Here is a 7523-nt window from a genome sequence, read left to right as displayed (position 1 = left end):
ATATATATATATATATATATAAAACGGATAATAGCCCTTTAAATGTTATTTTCATTTTTTTTAAATTCCCTTCAAGTACCTGATCTTAATATAAAATATTTTGTATTTTCTCTTTTATGTGTCACCCTTAAATATCTGGTACAATTTTCTCTTTTGCAAATTGGAAAGAATATTTATAATATTTATCAGTTCTATAGTTTAGTTATTAAATATCTATTTTAATGTTGTTACTGTCCTTAGAATATTTTATTTTTCCTTGTTTCCTTTCCTCACTGAGCTATTTTCCCTGTTGGGCCGCTGGGCTTATAGCATCCTGCTTTTCCAACCAGGGTTGTAGCTTAGCAAGTATTAATAATAATGATAATAATAATAATAATAATAATGATAAACGGGCTTTCCTTGCCATAACAGATATTAGTTTTGTGACTCTTCTCAGTATTATCTGTAAACAGATAATTCATATAATAGGTTGTGGTGGCCGATGCGGTAACGTCCCGGACTGGGGTTCGAGTCAAGCTCAAACTCGTTTGTTCCTTTGATCGCTACAACCTCGCCATCCTTGTGAGCTAAGGATGTGGCTTTTGGGAAAGCCTGTAGGTCTTTCTGCTGAGTCATCATCAGCCATTGCCTGGCCCTCCTTGGTCCCTAGCTTGGATGGAGAGATTTAGAGCCTCTGGGGTACTGATCATATGTGCATATGGTCAGTTTCTAGGGTATTGTCCTGCATAATAGGGCAATGTCACTGTCCCTTTCCTGTGCCATTTATGAGCGGCCTTTAAACTTCACCATCCTTGTGAGCTAAGGAGGGGGGGGGAGCCTATAGGTCTATCTGCTGACTCATCAGCAGACATTGCCTGGCCCTCCTTGGTCCTAGCTTGGATGGAGAGATTTAGAGCCTCTTGGTCACTGATCATATGTGTATATGGTCAGTCTCTAGGGGCATTGTCCTGCATGATAGGGCAATGTAATTATCCCCTCCCTGACTGTTGAACGCCAGACTGGGGTTCGAGTCAAGCTCAAATTCCTTAGTTTTTTTGCTCTCTGCAACCCCAACCATCCTTGTGAGCTAAGGAAGGGGGTGTTGGGGAAGCCTATAAGTCTATCTGCTGACTCATCAACAGCCATTGCCTGGCCCTCCTTGGTTCTAGCTTGGATGGAGAGGGGGCTTGGGCACTGACCAAATATGCATGTGGTCAGTCTCTTGGGCATTTTCCTGCACTGTCCCTTGCCTCCGCCGTTCACGAGCGGCCTTTAAAACCTTTAATCCTACAGGATGTCTCAGAAGTCCTCCAAAACGAGTCTCGGGTTATAGCTATTATCATCTTTTTTTTTTCTTCCTCGTCTTTCTTCTTCTTCATCTCTACACGAATGGAATTCCTACCAAGGATGCTGAACATCCGGTCCCGAGGGCACACGGGATGCTGCTTCTCTCCTATACGGGAGTGGGGTGGGGGAGAAGAAGGGAGATGCGACAGAGATAAAAAAGGAAATTTTTTTTTTTTTTTTAGGTTTGCTCGTGTAGATAAAGAGCGAGAATTTAATTTGGTTGTGAAAATCAATTGATTAATCAATGTATCAATGAAGGAATGCAAAATGTAAATAAGTTAAATAGTGATAATTTAATTTGGTATGCAAATTAATTAATCAATATATATATATATATATATATGTATATATATATATATATATATACAGTATATATATATATATATATATACAGTATATGTATATATCTATCTATCTATCTATCTATCTATATATCTATATATATATATATATATATAAAGATATGTTTATTAACGGGGACATTTGCCATTTTCTTTGGTTGTCGAAAATTCAGATTATATTTACTCTACCCAGCTTTTCTGTGTAATATTAAAAAAAGAAAAAAAATGCAATGAATAATTTTGTAAAAACTGAAAGAATAGAAGGTAACCTGACTTAAAATTTCAAGTTTTTTTTTTTTTTTTTTTGCTGGTAGTAAAAAAAAAACTAATTAGCCCCTATTATATGGTAGTATAATTAAAAAGGACTTGTTATACTAGGTGAAAAAAAATTGTACATGAATTTATTTACTAAATTTTTAAAAGTATCTGCGGTTTACATTAGCTGGTTTTATTATCCGGAATAGTATAAAGATTAAATTTTTTTATAAAGATTATATTTTTTTTATAACATTATCAGATAACGATAGTAACTCAAGTGTCTTCTTCCGTCTTTTGATTTTACGACCGAACCAGCTTTTAACTAATCATTATAGCCAACTGATGTGCATTGTGTGTGTGTGTGTGAGAGAGAGAGAGAGGAGAGAGAGAGAGAGAGAGAGAGAGAGAGAGAGAGAGACTAGACTTTTTACTGACTACCTAAAATGAATATTTTAAAGTAGTCAGGGAAGACAAATGTGTCAGAGAGAGAGAGAGAGAGAGAGAGAGAGAGAGACTAACATTTTTATTGACTACCTAAAGGAATATTTCCAAGTAATTAAATTAATATTTGGAAAACAAATGTGTCGGAGAGAGAGAGAGAGAGAGAGAGAGAGAGAGAGAGAAATGGCTATTACCGTTATGCCAAACGAGAGAGAGAGAGAGAAAGGGAGAGAGAGAGAGAGAGAAAATTGGCTATTACCGTTATGCCAAGACTCTCTCTCTCTCTCTCTCTCTCTCTCTCTCTCTCTCTCTGAGACATTTTGTTTTCCAAATGTTAATTTGATCACTTGAATATGTTCCAAAAACTAAAAAAAAAAAAATGAAAATCAATTGATAGTTGGTTAATGCAAAATTTCTTAGAAAACGAAACTCAAGAAGAAAAATTGGAACTGAAATAAACTGATGACTTTAATATATGAATCATATCAATGGATATATACACAAAGACATACACGGAAACACACACACACACACACACACGTACCACACACACACGGCAGTTAGTTCCCATCCAAAATTTCCTTTTCAATCACCATACTCAGCGAAGGAATATTTTTGATGGCTCTATCGACGCGAGTATCTGGCGTCACAAAAGTGAGAGACTCGAGTATCTGGCGTCACAAAAGTGAGAGACTCGAGTATCTGGCGTCACAAAAGTGAGAGAGTAATGCTTCGTGACTTCTCACCGAAACTCGTTTTTCTCTTTTTATATATACATTTTTTATATTGATTCTGGCCTGACCGGTTTTTTAGTTGTTGTTTTTTTCCTCCAAGGTGTGAAGGGAATGATATCTTAAATGTAATCAATCTTTACAGAGGTAATTTCTGTTCGTTCTTTACACTTATTGATGTGGTTAAGCTGGTTAACATTATAGCTTTGAATTACTTTGAAAAGGTAGTTTCTGTTCGTTTTTTTACTATTATTAACCCGCTGGTTAACATTATAGCTTTGAATTACTTTGAAAAGGTAGTTTCTGTTCGTTTTTTACCCTTATTGACCCGCTGGTTAACATTATAGCTTTGAATTACTTTGAAAAGGTAGTTTCTGTTCGTTTTTTACTATTATTAACCTGCTGGTTAACATTCTAGCTTTGAATTACTTTGAAAAGTTAGTTTTCTGTTCGTTTTTTTACTATTATTAACCTACTGGTTAACATTATAGCTTTGAATTACTTTGAAAAGGTAGTTTCTGTTCGTTTTTTTACTATTATTAACCTGCTGGTTAACATTATAGCTTTGATTTACTTTGAAAAGGTAGTTTCTGTTCGTTTTTTTTACTATTATTAACCTACTGGTTAACATTCTAGCTTTGAATTACTTTGAAAAGTTAGTTTCTGTTCGTTTTTTTACTATTATTAACCTACTGGTTAACATTATAGCTTTGAATTACTTTGAAAAGTTAGTTTTCTGTTCGTTTTTTTACTATTATTAACCTGCTGGTTAACATTATAGCTTTGATTTACTTTGAAAAGGTAGTTTCTGTTCGTTTTTTTTACTATTATTAACCTACTGGTTAACATTATAGCTTTGAATTACTTTGAAAAGGTAGTTTCTGTTCGTTTTTTACTATTATTAACCTGCTGGTTAACATTATAGCTTTGAATTACTTTGAAAAGGTAGTTTCTGTTCGTTTTTTACTATTATTAACCTGCTGGTTAACATTCTAGCTTTGAATTACTTTGAAAAGGTAGTTTCTGTTCGTTTTTTACTATTATTAACCTGCTGGTTAACATTATAGCTTTGAATTACTTTGAAAAGGTAGTTTCTGTTCGTTTTTTACTATTATTAACCTGCTGGTTAACATTCTAGCTTTGAATTACTTTGAAAAGTTAGTTTTTGTTGTTTTTTTTTTTTTTACTATTATTAACCTGCTGGTTAACATTATAGCTTTGAATTACTTTGAAAAGGTAGTTTCTGTTCGTTTTTTTACTATTATTAACCTGCTGGTTAACATTCTAGCTTTGAATTACTTTGAAAAGGTAGTTTCTGTTCGTTTTTTTACTATTATTAACCTACTGGTTAACATTATAGCTTTGAATTACTTTTGAAAAGGTAGTTTCTGTTCGTTTTTTACTATTATTAACCTGCTGGTTAACATTATAGCTTTGAATTACTTTGAAAAGGTAGTTTCTGTTCGTTTTTTACTATTATTAACCTACTGGTTAACATTATAGCTTTGAATTACTTTGAAAAGGTAGTTTCTGTTCGTTTTTTTACTATTATTAACCTGCTGGTTAACATTCTAGCTTTGAATTACTTTGAAAAGGTAGTTTCTGTTCGTTTTTTACTATTATTAACCTGCTGGTTAACATTATAGCTTTGAATTACTTTGAAAAGGTAGTTTCTGTTTGTTTTTTACTATTATTAACCTGCTGGTTAACATTCTAGCTTTGAATTACTTTGAAAAGTTAGTTTTTGTTGTTTTTTTTTTTTTCTATTATTAACCTGCTGGTTAACATTATAGCTTTGAATTACTTTGAAAAGGTAGTTTCTGTTCGTTTTTTACTATTATTAACCTGCTGGTTAACATTATAGCTTTGAATTACTTTGAAAAGGTAGTTTTCTGTTCGTTTTTTTACTATTATTAACCCGCTGGTTAACATTATAGCTTTGAATTACTTTGAAAAGGTAATTTCTTTTCGTCCTTTACTCTTATTGACCTGATTTAGCTGGTTAACATTATAGCTTTGAATTACTTTGAAAAGGTAATTTCTTTTCGTCCTTTACTCTTATTGACCTGATTTAGCTGGTTAACATTATAGCTTTGAATTACTTTGAAAAGGTAATTTCTTTTCGTCTTTGACTTTTAGTGACCTGATTTAGCTGGTTAACATTATAGTTTTGAATTACTTTGAAATGGTAATTTCTGTTCGTCTTTGACTTTTAGTGACCTGATTTAGCTGGTTAACATGATAGCTTTGAATTACTTTGAAAAGGTAATTTCTTTTCGTCCTTTACTATTATTGAGCCGATTAAGCCCATCATATAAGTATCTCTGTATACAAAATAACAGTATTCTAATGGTTGCCAATAAATTAATTTATTTAGTAAATAAATTGTTTTTAATTTATTTAGTAAATAAATTGTTTTTTTTAATTGATTTAGTAAAGAAATATAGCTAGCTCTATATGCAAATATCAAGATTTTAATTGTCAATATATTAATTTATTTAGTAAGTAAATTGTTTTTTATTTATTCATTTAGTAAAGAAACATATCACGCCAAAAGGATTTCCCCTCGCAAACGCGAAAATAAAAACCGTATAAACGAAACGTGCTACGTATCACAACCCAGGTTGTTAGCTAAGCGATTGTGTCTCCACACACACACACCACAAACGTAATAATTAGCCCCAAAAACACGTATGAAACCGGTTCGAGATCCTCCCGGCTACGTCTTAAATAGCAAGAGCCATCTAGGGGCCACTGCTGACACTTCTGGCAAAGCAGAAGGCCTAGTCATTAGAAAGGCAGTGGGAGATTTCTCTGGAAAAAAAAGCAGGGGCTACGTCTTAAATAGCAGAGCCATCTAGGGGCCACTGCTGACACTTCTGGCAAAGCAGAAGGCCTAGTCATTAGAAAGGCAGTGGGAGATTTCTCTGGAAAAAAAAGCAGGGGCTACGTCTTAAATAGCAGAGCCATCTAGGGGCCACTGCTGACACTTCTGGCAAAGCAGAAGGCCTAGTCATTAGAAAGGCAGTGGGAGATTTCTCTGGAAAAAAAGCAGGGGGCTACGTCTTAAATAGCAGAGCCATCTAGGGGCCACTGCTGACACTTCTGGCAAAGCAGAAGGCCTAGTCATTAGAAAGGCAGTGGGAGATTTCTCTGGGAAAAAAGCAGGGGCTACGTCTTAAATAGCAGAGCCATCTAGGGGCCACTGCTGACACTTCTGGCAAAGCAGAAGGCCTAGTCATTAGAAAGGCAGTGGGAGATTTCTCTGGGAAAAAAGCAGGGGCTACGTCTTAAATAGCAGAGCCATCTAGGGGCCACTGCTGACACTTCTGGCAAAGCAGAAGGCCTAGTCATTAGAAAGGCAGTGGGAGATTTCTCTGGGAAAAAAGCAGGGGGCTACGTCTTAAATAGCAGAGCCATCTAGGGGCCACTGCTGACACTTCTGGCAAAGCAGAAGGCCTAGTCATTAGAAAGGCAGTGGGAGATTTCTCTGGAAAAAAAGCAGGGGCTACGTCTTAAATAGCAGAGCCATCTAGGGGCCACTGCTGACACTTCTGGCAAAGCAGAAGGCCTAGTCATTAGAAAGGCAGTGGGAGATTTCTCTGGGAAAAAAAGCAGGGGCTACGTCTTAAATAGCAGAGCCATCTAGGGGCCACTGCTGACACTTCTGGCAAAGCAGAAGGCCTAGTCATTAGAAAGGCAGTGGGAGATTTCTCTGGGAAAAAAGCAGGGGCTACGTCTTAAATAGCAGAGCCATCTAGGGGCCACTGCTGACACTTCTGGCAAAGCAGAAGGCCTAGTCATTAGAAAGGCAGTGGGAGATTTCTCTGGAAAAAAAGCAGGGGCTACGTCTTAAATAGCAGAGCCATCTAGGGGGCCACTGCTGACACTTCTGGCAAAGCAGAAGGCCTAGTCATTAGAAAGGCAGTGGGAGATTTCTCTGGGAAAAAAAGCAGGGGCTACGTCTTAAATAGCAGAGCCATCTAGGGGCCACTGCTGACACTTCTGGCAAAGCAGAAGGCCTAGTCATTAGAAAGGCAGTGGGAGATTTCTCTGGGAAAAAAAGCAGGGGCTACGTCTTAAATAGCAGAGCCATCTAGGGGCCACTGCTGACACTTCTGGCAAAGCAGAAGGCCTAGTCATTAGAAAGGCAGTGGGAGATTTCTCTGGAAAAAAAGCAGGGGCTACGTCTTAAATAGCAGAGCCATCTAGGGGCCACTGCTGACACTTCTGGCAAAGCAGAAGGCCTAGTCATTAGAAAGGCAGGGGGAGATTTCTCTGGGAAAAAAAGCAGGAGAAGCCAGTGGGTAAAGCAGATGTTATCTGCTAAAGTCAAGGATGGGGCCTATGGAAAGGTAGAAATCTTAGAAATTTTTGGTCTCAAGAAAAAAGCTCGTTGTCTTGTGCAATCCAAATTTGCATTCAC

This window comes from Palaemon carinicauda, chromosome 11, assembly GCF_036898095.1.
Source record: "Palaemon carinicauda isolate YSFRI2023 chromosome 11, ASM3689809v2, whole genome shotgun sequence".
Lineage (NCBI taxonomy): Eukaryota > Metazoa > Arthropoda > Malacostraca > Decapoda > Palaemonidae > Palaemon > Palaemon carinicauda.
The sequence above is the reverse complement of the archived record's forward strand: the minus strand, read 5'-3'. Positions refer to the sequence as shown.